Genomic DNA, 13,297 nt, shown 5'->3' on the forward strand with positions numbered 1-13,297 from the left:
CTCTTTGAGTGCGACCATCCAGCCAATTCCTTATCCGCCGCGTGGTCCATCTGTCAAATCCGTGTCTCTCCAATTTAGAGACAAGAGTGTTGCGCGGGACAGCGTCAAATGCCGTGCAAAAGTCCAGGCAGTTGACATGAATTGCTCTTCCCTTAGCCACCAAGACTGTAACCCCGTCATAGATGGCCACCACATTTGTCAGGCACAATTTGCCCTTAGTGAAGCGATGTTGGCTGTCTCCAGTCGCCTCCTTATTTTCCACGTGCCTTAGCACAGTTTCCAGGAGGATCGACTCCATGATCTTGCCAGGCACAGAGGTGAGACTGACTGGCCTGTAGCTCCCCAGGTCTTCCTTTTTTCCCCCCTTTAAAAACAGGGGTTATGCTTCCCCTTTTCCACTCAGTGGGAACTTCCCCCCACCATCACAACTTCTCAAATATGATGGATGGTGGCTTAGCCACTTCACCCGCCAGTTCCTTCAGGACCCGCGGATGCATCTCATCAGGTCCCATGTATATAGTCTGCTTTTAAGTACATACATCGCTATACTTGCCATCGACTGTATTTCCTACCAATCTCTACACCAAATACATACTGAAAAACTAAAGAAGTCTATTAAATCTTTAGTCGCTGGACAAAGGATAAGCATTAAGTTTAATAGTGTTCCATAACAGTGATTCAAAAGGGCAAAATAACCGCTGTGTGTAAGGTTTATATGGTCTACACTCTACCCAGTAAAGTGTTTGTTGCTTTTTTTCTGAACAGTGCTTTTTTGAGGATAGACCAATGCTGACAGTCTCTCAGAAAACCAGTTTTAGGATAATAAAGGATAAGGATGCAGCAGCCTTTTTCTCCAAAGAACAGCCCACCCCTCCAGTTTTTTGGCACATAATTTCTCCTTTTCGAAACCCCTGCATGAGAGCAGCCTGCTTTTGAAAAGGCCAACCACCACGTCTCATTGGTTTGGAACATGCTAAAAGCTGTCAGAGGAATGCAAAGAGAGGAAATGTTCCTGTAATTGTCAGTTCTCTCAAATATAATGTAATCAGCAGTACACAGAGAATACCGTGTTTAAATTTTACTATTTTACAATCACACACTGAGGTCACAAGGAACAGTTAAGTTATAATCAGCAGTGAACTAGGGCTTTTTCAACAGAGAACTTTTTGTCCTCAACATGGATAACTATTTACTTCTGTCTTGTTCCAAGAGCTGCGTAGTAATTAAATATTGTAGGTGACAAATGTCACAGCTAAAGCAGTTGTTGAATCCAAATGACAGCTAATGGCCAAATCCAAATGAATTTGGTTAAGAAATCTGCTACAAGAGACACAAGTGCCTTACATTTTCCCACCCAGAGTAGTAAGCCCTTTTTGTTCCCCCAAATCTCTCTGCTCTGATGGAAATGTGCTACTTCAAACCTCCAGAGTTGTCAACCACTGTCCTAAGAGTGATAAATTAAAAGAAACTAAAAGCCAGTTTTGTCTAAGGGCAGATGTGACCTGCTTGTCTTTGCTATGTAACAACCAATAAAAAACCAGCTTCCTTCACTCTGAGACAGAATTAGCTCCCTTTATCAAGGCATTACATGTCAAGAGGTAGTACAAAGCAAAGAACAGCTAAGTGCAAAAATATACAGAAAACAGCAAATTTGGCGTAATTTACAAACACACCCCCCCCCCCCCCAGCATTTTCAGCCATCACAAAACTGTTCACGTGTTAAAGCTAAACTCAAAGTTCAGTCAGGGGGGAAAAAAAAAAAATCTAAATTGCCAGAAGGGATCACAAGGACTAGCACTCAATGCTTAAAACTCACCCATAAAACAAGCCATCATTTATTTTCCCTGTCTACCCAAAAGTGAATCTGAATCTTCCACCTCCCAGGCAGACCCGCTAACTACCACGCTAGAATATGATGGAGTGAAGTGTACTTAGTCTCTCCTGCTCCGTACACCTAACTATTTTATATAACTACCATCCAAAAGAAGAATGTTTCCAGTGCTGTGCGCCCTCTTGCACCCTTGTCCTCCCTCAATAACTATGCAACTAGAGTATGTGAGCACATTTCAGAAAGCCTGATCGGCATTGTGTTTTGCTCTCTCATCTAAGACACGGAGGACCACAGCTAAAAACTTTGATCTTTATAAATATCATAGCCCTGAAGGGTTGGAAGTAATCCTTTCTAAATCACTATGATTCAAATGTCCAAGTTTAATCAATGCTTAATGATTCATGCCAACCTATATGCTATGCCAACAGATTTATCTCAAGAACCACAGATCGGTTTGTTCTTACACTTTCTTGCATGCAAACTTCCAGCTTGCCATCCTGCACAACGTAGATGCTGTCATCCAGCTGCCCAGGACAAAAGATGTATTCACCTTCATGCAATTGCACAAAAAAACATCTGCTTGCACAGTTCCAGGAAAAGAGGTTTCTCAAAGTGGCCAAGGACCCTGCAGGAGAGAAAATGCAAAGGGAAACCTAAAATCAGCACTGCCCTTGAAAAATCCTTTCTAAATTTGCAAAGCCCCCAGGCACAAGTAGCAGAGCAACCCCAGAGTCAGTTGTTGCATGGTAGTCCAACAGCACAGCAGAAGGAGCAGAACTCCCCAAGACAGAAGTGCAAAAGTACTGTGAGATGCCAAAACCTGTAAATACTGGAGGTCCTGTTTGAGTAGCACACTGAGCAATGCCAGCAGGCCCACAAGGAAGTATATCCAGTCTTCCTCAAGCAAACACCACCATGGCGTTTGAAGGGGAAGAAATGTAAAAACCTGCAAGATTCACATATTGCATGAGAAAAGTTACCCTATGGAACTTTCCCTTTTAGAACGGCTACCCTGTCCACATAACCAGAACACACGAGAAATACTGAAAACAAAGGGAAAAATGCCTGTCACTTGCACATACTTGTAAGTTTGGAATATTCCATCTCCTGCAGGTAACATGCAAGTGGAGTCCTTCGACATTGGAACTAGTCGGTCACTACCAGGCAGACAGAAATATGCGTCTTAAATGTGATCATTCTGTGCACAGCACCAGAAGGGCCCTCCACATAGCTCCATTAGATCACACTTAACAGGATAATCAATCAAATTCTACTGCAACATCGATTAGTCATAGGAGATCAGAATTCCACAGTAGAAAGTTTAGATGACTTAAATAGCAGTTTTATTAGAGTATGTATGACCTTCAGGACTAAATTATATCATAATGGGGAGAAAAATGAACATACACAAACAAAACCAAAATTACAGATCAGAAGATCTCATCCTCTTTGCTGTCTCAGCAAATTTAACCCCGTGCTGAACAGGCAGGAGGACTATCCCTTCTTCTCATCCTGCCAAAGAGCTGTGGGGATTAAGCTGACTTTGATTCCATTTGCAACCTTTTCAGCCAGAGAATTAAAAGATTCTGCAGTTCAGAGAGTTGTCTATATGGTATCCAATTAACATTTACCAATTCTGATGCTTTTCTGTACCAAAAAATTGTCTGATATAGTCTAAAGGGAATTTTTAAAATGCACTAACAGAAATCTGTTCATGTTAGAATAGCTTTATTATCACTAGCCCTGAATTTAGGCCACTAATCTAAATCCTTTCTTTTTCTGTTTTTTTTTCCCCTAAAAACACACTCAACTATTTTCTTAACGTTTCTGAAAAATTAGAAGTCATTTATTCTTTCCTCATGCACAGAAGAATTTTCAGTCAACTGCTTAAAGACTCTGACCATGCACTGATAAAATCTAAGACTTGCCACAAACTGCCAAATATTTAGATCACTTGAACACCTGCCAAAGCCAAAATCCAAACTTATCCTTCCATTCAACATTACCTAACATTTTTAAGCACGTACAGGACTTCTGATGGCAAATGGGAATGCTTTACATCAAATTCAGTCAGATCTGGCTCTAGCAAAGGAGGAGGCGGTTCTTTCGGCTGCAGAGTTGGACATTCCCTATTACTACGCAGAATCCTACAAAGAAAAACACAAGTCAGAAAGTTCAGGAAGTCTCCTCATTTGTCTTAAGTATGGGCTGTATACTGACACCATAGGCTGACTGCAACACTAAATGCGCACCATGCCAAGTTACCCGTTATCAATTTGATAAAACAGTAGCATTCCACGCTCCTGCCTTTCTTCAGCCAAACTAGAGACAGTGCTGTTGTGTGCACAAACCACTTCATTTCAACAACCTTCCCAGCAAAATGCTAGGCTGACGCACAGCTGACAGGACTTTGACAAAACAGCAGCTACGGAAAAGTGCTATATGCTAGGGAAAGGCTCCACACGACAAACAAAACCCCCACAAAACCAGCCGCTAGGGCATGAATTTTCCCTTTCCCAAAAGCCCAAGTACCTTTTAGCCAAAGATAAAACTTTTGCCCGCTTCCGCATCCTTTGGCGAGGCACAGTGTTCCAACCAGAGAGTTTGGAAGAATTGTAACCTAGGAGGAAATAATGAAAACAAAAACATTTACGAAAAAACCAAAACAGGCCAAAAAACCAACCCACTAGTTCCAACCCTGCAAAGGCTCCAACTCATCTACCAAGTCATCATCAGAGCATGAGCAGAGTGAAGCACTCGTATAAGACCTTGGAGGGCTGGAACAGCATCTGTTTCAGGATCACTTTCTTCCTAGAAAGCAAGTGGAGTATGGTTTGATTTTAATAAGCAACTACTACAGTGGTAATGGATGGTAGAAGGGGAAAAAAAAAACAACAACTTAGCTATACAGTTCTCACTCAGGAGCATCCAACATCAGGCAGACGAGCAACATTTAAAGCTCCAGTAGTCCTACGGTGTCTGTGCTGCTTCATTCTTGAGCTGGTGACAAACAGCACCACTGACATGCAGCAAAGCTTTTACTTGTTTTTAGTAGTTACTAAGTTCCACCTTCTGGAGAAATGCAACAACTGCAAGACCGAGAAAACACCTCATTAGTTACTTTCAAAACATTACTAGTTCTCCATTTGTTTCTCAGCGAGTAAAATCCTAGGAAGAAGTTTCTCTCACAAAAAAAATCTTGAATTAGTTTGGAGGCTCTTTTTTTCTTTAAAGTAAAATCTTGGTATTTTATCAAAAACACATGAAGTACAATCAAGAGCAGTTAGTTTATAATATTCTCTGGATTATTCAGGAATAAAAGCAAAAAAACCAAGGCCTAAAACCCCAAACCGAAAACTACCTGAGATGCTTTTACCACCTGGAATTCTAAGCATTCTTTACTTACGCGTGTTACATATAAACAGCTGAATATTAAAATTACAAAGTTGCTGGCAACACACGCAGTTTCCTTTCATTGAGTGCTGGTTTGGCCAAGTTCTACATCAAGGCTGATCTGCAATGCAAAAGCAAGGTTCAGGGAGTAATCTCCTCCCTCCACGATGAAACAGAGCTCCAAAACCAGCACAGGGTCTGATCGAGTCCAAGTATTTGAATTCACCTCAGCGAAGTTCAGCAGCGTGTGAGACAGAAGGCTGCAGCAGTTCGCAAGAGAAAGCGTTCCTCGGCAAGCAGTTATTTCCCTGTGCCTTATTTTTCTACAGATGTTGGTGTTCAGTGCCCTGGCAATGCGAGTGCACAATGGGAAGTGGACAATAACATCATTTGCTTTCCTTTGCTTTCACGCACAACCTTTGCTTTCGCTTTATTAAACTGTCCTTATCCTGACCCACAAGCTTTTTGTTATGTTTTCTCTCCCCTGTCCAGCTGAGGAGGGGAGTGATAGAGCGGTTTTGGTGGGCACCTGGCATCCAGCCAGGGTCAACCTACCACAATCACTTATATTGATTTTATTTTAGAAACAGCTGAAAATAGGGGGTGGGTTTGTTGGGGTTTTTTTAACAAAAGCTCTTGTTCACAATACTAATGTGAATCTTCATGTAACAGTGCTCAAGAATGTTTTCTAAAATACATATTCACCCTTGAAAAAGGAGTTTCAAAGCAGTAAAATTCTTATCTGCTGTACCTCGTTTTAGATGCAGCACTGTTACAGATAGATAACTGTTGCTGGTGTTCCTTCCCCTCCAGGCAACTAATTCTTTAGGACCCTCAAAGAGAAACCATGCAAGCTAGAAGTTACTTACCTAGTTTAAGCTGGGGTTTTGTTTCTAGGAAGATGCTAGAGAAAGTGTTCCAGAAATGGTGTTTTGCTGATATTTCACAGTGAAAGAAGACAGCTAATGGAGGAAAGAAGACAGCTAATGGAGCAACCAAGAGAAATTCTGCAGCCATTCCTGGAGGGAGGCAGGGCAATGTTGTTAAGATTTTGGGTTCTGTACTTACTTATTTTTAACTTAAAAGATGTCAGGAAACACTGCTTATACTTTTCGGAGGTTTTGATCTTAAAGCCGTTCACCTTTACAAAACTGAAAGATCTTGACTTTGGACCTAAATGTATGTCTCGCTGTGGAGAGCGGAAAACATCAGTTTGATACCAAGAGGCTATGGGGGGGTGGTTAAGTGTGGCACGAAAACGGAGCAGGGCTCGCTACGCAATTTATGCTAAACCAGGTTGTGCTTAGCTTGGAGAGTGATAAAGGGAGATTGCAACCGGGTGATGAGTCTGATGTAAAATTAGGCTGTACAGATACACCAGAATCCTTCCAAGAAAGGCTGGGCTCAGAACAAAGCTTCCTGTCGCTGAACCAGCCAGTCTGGATTTCCTTCTAATAAAGAATTTCTCTCTACTAAAGACCGCTATAAGCACATTGCACTGTCAGTATCTGCACTGTCTTTGAGTGTCTTCTCAAGGTACTTACTAGTTCGCAGCTCACGCAGCAAGCTACACACACAGCTAAGCCTCTACTCATGAGCCTTTCTGAGACTTTCAGGGAACCCTCTGACCACATACTGTGTGTCTGTCCACACGGAGCAGCACGGACAAGTTTGGTTTGTGACAGAATGAGGAGAACGGGCTTAACAGATCGATCATACAAATGCAAACCAGCCTTGAAGGGATTCAAATATAAGGTACAAACAAGCGGCCTTTGAGAGGAAGGCTGTCCTACTTTGAACTAGTACATTAAGGGAAAACTAAATAAACGTGTCTGTGCTTGACCACACACCTCAGAGCAGAGACTCTCCTCAGTGCTGAAAATAAAACACCAGTAATCCCATCAGTATTGGCCTCAAAAGACTCACAAGCCAAACCATAAAACTGGAAAAGCCCAACAGAAATTAGGCAGGGCAGAAGCTCAGATGTCGCTCTCAGTCCAGGAGTTTTCCTACCCCCCTCTCTCTTGGGACTGGTCAATGCAAACTTTCAAATGTTCTTTCAGATGGAGATCCAGTACTTGGCATCTCCAAAGGGGTCACCGGGCTCATCTCCCACTTCCAGACATGGCAGATAAACTGTTCCTACCCTTCCCTTCCTGACTGTGTTCCTGGCTGAACCCCGCAGTTCCACCGCTCAGTTATCTCCTGGGTTTGCTCTGGTGGATCCGGGGTTTCATCCCCATTTACCGAGCCGGCACGGTTTTTCCTGTATCGTTGCCTCAAAAAGTTCAGCCTCCAAGTGAATTACACTCCTTTGTTCACCAAGTCAAGTTTAAATAAAACTGCTAGAAAAACCACAGAGGTTGTTACTACACAGTCATGAACCTGACATTCTCACCCTTCTTGCAACAAAATGTGAGTCTTGCAACTACTAGGACTAGTTAGTAGTCAGTTAGGGAATACTAACTATGTGTACAATTTGGGAGGCTCATGGCTTGGTTCTCATCTGTCTGAAGTGCTTAAGATGGGGAAATGGATAAACAACAGCTACCTATGAAGTTGTTAGATCTTTTAAGTTAAGGAAAAAAATGGGATTTTTTTTTTCATGGAAGACAACATAATAAAAAAACCAAAGTATAGGTATGATTACTCAATCCTTTTAAAGTCTTTTCCCCCCAGTTAGTAAATTCTAAGCATGAAGAACCAGCAGAACAGCCAAATGCAATATTGCTTTAAGGGAAATAAAACTACTATACACTAAACTATCATAACTACTTGCCTGAGTTACCTAAAACTTGTCCTTCAGTCAATCACTGAAAATACAGCTCTGCAGGCAATAGAAGCAACAGGAACCTCATCCTACAAATCACCGAACAAAAACTGAAGCAGCTAATATCAAGGGTAGTTATCAATCAGAACGTAAGGTCCTGTCCATTACAGAGTAAGAGAGACATGTTTGCCCTTCGAGGTGCCTAATCTGCTAAGTGACAGAAAAAGATATTGACATCTAAACCTATGCAAAAAAAAAAAAAAGGTGGATTTCTCTCAGTGGAAAAATGACTGAATTAATTAAATAACTAAATAACTAAATAAATCAGGGACATTAACAGTCAGATTCTCTTAATAGTTGATAACTGCCTCACAATCAGTGCAAGTTTCTTAAAGTTTTTCTTTCTCAATCATATAGTACAGAACAAAGTGTTTGTAGAACTTACATGACAAAACACAGAATTTAAAAACCATTTTAAATGTGAATCTTGTGATGATCACAAAGACAATCTTTAGCTAATCTTCTGTCATTTAGCTGACTTTTATTCTGCCACAGGGGAAAAGGGAAAAAAACCCTCTCGCAAATCCATCACCGTAATGTCCAATACTGGCCCCATTTGCAGTCTTTCTCGATCATACTGATCATATCCGAGAGCCGTTGCAGCATTTCAAGGCTTCATGCCAAAAAATTTTAGTTTTATTGGGCCATCAAAACCCCAGATGAGCCTCCAAAGATTTGCAGTCCTTCCTTACTGTTAAGAAAGCTGAAGGACTAAAGGAAAAAGATTACTCAAAACTTACATACTTACACTTTTGCTGAAGATGTAAATGAACAGCTAACAAGTTCTGGGACTCAATACCAGCAAATGCTTATGGAAACTTTACAAAACAAACAGTGTGTCCTTCCATCACATTTACCTTATCAGTGGAAGAGATAAATACAAACATTAGGGATAAATACCATAGAATGCTGTCACAGATAGGAACTGCATTTAAAAAGGGGGTTGGGAAATAAAAACATGCATAGAATTCAAGAAGGAAAAACAAGTAAATATTGTACAAATAATCAATATAGCCAGGTTCGGAGAACACCACATAATTCTTACTACCTGAAAACCTGATAAAAGTAGCATCAGTAACATCCCACCTTCATTAAAGGAATTATTCAGATTGCAGATTCTTCACCCTTTATCTCAAGAAGAAAAGCCATAAGTTCATTAATTTCTAGTGATTAAATACATTTCCCTAATCCCAGCCTTGCAACAGTGACAGTATTGTTGGGTTTATTTTTTCACACAAACTGTCATTAAAACTAAGACGAGAGGAACGGTTCTGCCCAGGAGTGCTGACAGCAGCAGGCGCCGTGTGCAGGAACAGAATCACAGAACCTCCCATTACGTCACGTTTTTCGTTCACCCTGAAAGAAATTCGGCCTTATTAGTCCATCAGAAAAAACCACACATACTGCTAGAACACTGACAGTGTATGTGTATGGGAATTTTGAGGAGGGGAAAGAAGGGGGAAATAAAGGCAAGACAAAAGGAACAAGCCGAGTTCCAGAGGAACCACTCCGGCCACTGCACCAGGTATTAAAAATCTTTCTGTCTTCATTTTCCCTCCCAGTGTCATGTAAAGAAAATATCAGGGAGAGCTAGCTTGTAAATGTAAGCAACTTCTCCTCTCCCCCAAATCTATTCAGAAATTCTTCTCTCAGAAGTCCACTTCCGACTCACAAGTTTTAGGCAAACAGATCCTTTATCCTTGGAATTGTGCCGCTTGTGACTTACCTCAAAGTTCAAATATTATTAGTAATATTACTAATTGTTAGTAACTATTATTACTATTATTGCTAATAATAGTAACTATTATTAGTAATTACTGGCATTATTTGCAGAGGTGTGAGCAGCACTTAATTAGAATGCCTTTTCAAACCTTTTTTATATCCAAATGGCAGAGTCATTGCCCTTCCCTCCACTGCAATACTGTCACACCGTCTGCTTTGTCTTTGGTTTATTTATTTATTTGCTATTGAGGCACTTTGAGGATATTTTCTGCTAACTTCAGGTTCAAAATGTATTGACTGTCCATTCTAGGTAACTTTTCCTTTTGCTTCTTTTATATTTCTTTTCATGGTTTCTAGTATTTTATTTTTCATAGTACTGAAAATTATGCTCAACATTTCAAAGGACACAGGGGGAAAAATGGCGCTCTGCACCAAAACATTAAACAATTTTATTTTCCACATTACACCAGTGAGTTCAGCTAAGCTGTAAAAAATGGCTAATGAGCAACACAAGTTACCATGGCACAACTCTACAGCCGATCTACCTACATGCACATACTGATGCCCCTGTTTAAAAAGCAACAGAACTATTGAATGTTTAATCTGTTAAAGGTAAACATGAATGGTTTCAGGTCTTACAAACACAATGCAAAACAGAGACTTTCAGGAGGAATTTCCACAAAGATAGGAGCTGAGGTCTTCAAATAAAAAGACTGAAAATGACCTCCAAGGAGGCCAGTCTTACAGATCCACACAAAAGAAGTTCAACTTCTATAATGCACTGAGACTACTTAGTACATAAGTTTTATACACTCTTAATTCTTTAACAGGTACAGCAGCTGAATCCCACCGCCCCATTCTCCCTTTAATATTTTTCATACTGTTAAGGGCCTGAATACTAACTGGAAAATAGGAAACTCCTGAGAGAAAACACAACTATTTCTGCAGATTCTTACTTTTACCTTCCTTATTCCTTTTTAGCCTTGATGTTTGAGAAAATAACCTCAGGTGGGACAAACTAAACAAATCGTACTTTACCTTAATCTGAAAAAGACACTACTATTATACACCACGGCAAGAGCTGGCCAGAGACTTCTCAGCTGTAATCGCTGTTATTGCAATCATAAGACTGCAGAGAATTAATAAAATAAAACCAAATCAAGTTCATTTCACTTTGATGAATAAGCATGAGCAGCAGCAAACCCCATGATAATTTGAGAAAAGAGAGAGATAAAGAGAAGAACAGAAAAAAATCCTCAAAATCCCCCAAAAGACACTGTGTCCTCTCTTCCCATAACCTCAGGAGACCAGGGTGGCCGGGGAACTGCTCCAAGTCCATCTGATAACCGCCGTGTTCCCAGAGCCTCTGAATGATGGGAAGCCCTGTTCTGACCAAACAGAGGTATCACCGCATCCTCTTTTCCACTTAAAAGAGGTTTATTTTTAAGATTTCTTTTCACTTATTTACTAATGCGAGGGAAAACATCTCCTACATAAGTGGCATGAAAGTCCGCTTGGCATTCCTGCCTTCCTTCGTGCAAGACTGTGTTTTAAACCCACCTTGTAATGGAAAAAGGCAACTACCAAATATACTTTGTGTATTATACACCTACTTTGTGTATTATATACCTAAATACCTTGTGTGTTATACACCTAAACAGACGTTTTGGGGAGACCTCTACCTTGGGGGAGGAGGGGAAGGTCCCTTTGGTTGCACAACTTACCCTTCTCACTTCTGTGTTAACAGACCCAATGAGGGAGAGAGCTGGAAACGGCAATTTGAAGAGCTGTACAAGACCGCAGAATCACACATCAAATTGGAGTGTAAGAGTCTCTTAATGTATTTTCATTATGGCAAATTCAGTCACCCCGCAAGGTCCAAACTGTTACTTTGCCCCCCTGCCCCCCAACTCAGCATATTGGGAAGGAAACAGGCATTGAAATCATCATTAACATCACTACTCATTTGAGAAATCTTGTACCATGAGACAGCAACCTCCAGCACTGATGCCAAGGTAGCAAAAAAACCTGATTTTAATTGCAAGCAGCAGAGCGCTGCATAGGCAAGGCATGACCGGTGAAGGAACCAGCCAACACCGCCTCACCAGCTTTCAGTGGGCTTTACCACTATATCCGATTTATGACCTGGGAAAGAAAACACAGTCGGGAAACACCAACTCTGTCTCATACTAAAATACCACCCAACCCCCCAGGTATTCCTCATGCCTGGTAACAAACGTGTGTTGTACAGAAATCTGCTACTGTAAACCTCAGTATCCAGATTTCATGGCTTGAGAAAGTTTGTTCCTCCATTTTATACAGCGACACAAAAACAGATTTTACTGTACAGACTTTACTGCGTAACATTCAAGGGCACATTACAAAAATCCCTCTGACATCAACAGAAAACAGAACTTTAGCACCTCCGTGAACTTCACCAACAAAGCTTCATTTCATTTGAAATAAGATTCTCACCACTCTTTTTTTTTCTTTAAGTCCTTTTTGACAACCAAACTTTTAAAATCATTTCCCCCATTTATATTTTCAGACCAAAGAAGGAAAAAAAAGTAGTTACATACCCTGTCTCTCAAATCCCCCAAAAGGCATATCATATTTTCAGTTCTCATGATATCTAATCAAGTCTACTTCATTACAGACAAGGCTAAAAAGCTCATCATGCTGCAACTGATTGCAAACAAGATAGTGCCCACATCTGATAAAGACCTAATCGTCTGAATCGCCTACATTTCTGCAGGCCAAATTTACTGCCATTTTGCACATATTCAAAGCTGACTGAGCCTGATGACCTTTTATACCTCTGTAATTAGTCTTCTGCGCCTTTACAACCAGAAAAGCAAGTTGCCCCTTTACTCTCCCTAATTCGGCACTCCATCTGTAAAGGGTAAACTTCACCATTTACTCAGCACCTACCAGTCAGAACAGTACATGGGAAAAAAATAAAACAAAACAAAAACCCACAAACTCCAACCTTTCAAAGTCATGTCTGGAAAGGCCCTTTTAAGATAAACATAAACATGCCGATTTCTAAAAGAAGAAATGGAAAAAGCAGGACAAGTTGGTGGACCCAAATTCAATAAGCAGCGTTTTTATCATGCTTTTCTAAAAAAAGACACTATGAAATAAGGATGCTGGCATAGACAAGCCTATTAAAAAAACAGTCAAAAAAACCCAAAGCAGAAACCAAAACGAGCAGTTTGTTAGTCCCTATCACTAACATCACAGCACAGTAGGAAAAGTATAATGCGAATACATTGATTCTGCACTAGAACGTAACCAAGATTAATGATACAGACGTTTGACTGCGGAAAACATCCACTAGAATTTCATTTAGGTATACAATCCGGCTTTGCAACCCAATCCTACAGTTGCAAAAAATACTTCCTAATTACGAACGTAAGTTTAAAAAGATGAGTCGGGTCAATTCGACTGAAGTGAAGCTCCGGATCCAGCTCTCCGCTGCAGTCAGCAAGATGCACGTGATGCGTGTGATGATATCCTCT

The 13,297-nt window shown here is 40.7% G+C and overlaps 1 long non-coding RNA gene across 1 annotated transcript; it reads right to left on the reverse strand.

Moving 5' to 3' along the window:
* Positions 1 to 125: 125 nt before the first annotated feature.
* LOC138689743 (uncharacterized) lies at positions 126 to 5,696 on the reverse strand. The gene is made up of 3 exons (XR_011328651.1): positions 4,364 to 5,696; positions 3,838 to 3,978; positions 126 to 2,456 (listed from the first exon to the last, which is right to left on the reverse strand). It is a non-coding gene; the product is annotated as an uncharacterized lncRNA (long non-coding RNA).
* Between the last annotated feature and the right edge of the window lie 7,601 nt (positions 5,697 to 13,297).

The sequence above is a fragment of the Haliaeetus albicilla genome, chromosome 18, assembly GCF_947461875.1.
Source record: "Haliaeetus albicilla chromosome 18, bHalAlb1.1, whole genome shotgun sequence".
Classification (NCBI taxonomy): domain Eukaryota; kingdom Metazoa; phylum Chordata; class Aves; order Accipitriformes; family Accipitridae; genus Haliaeetus; species Haliaeetus albicilla.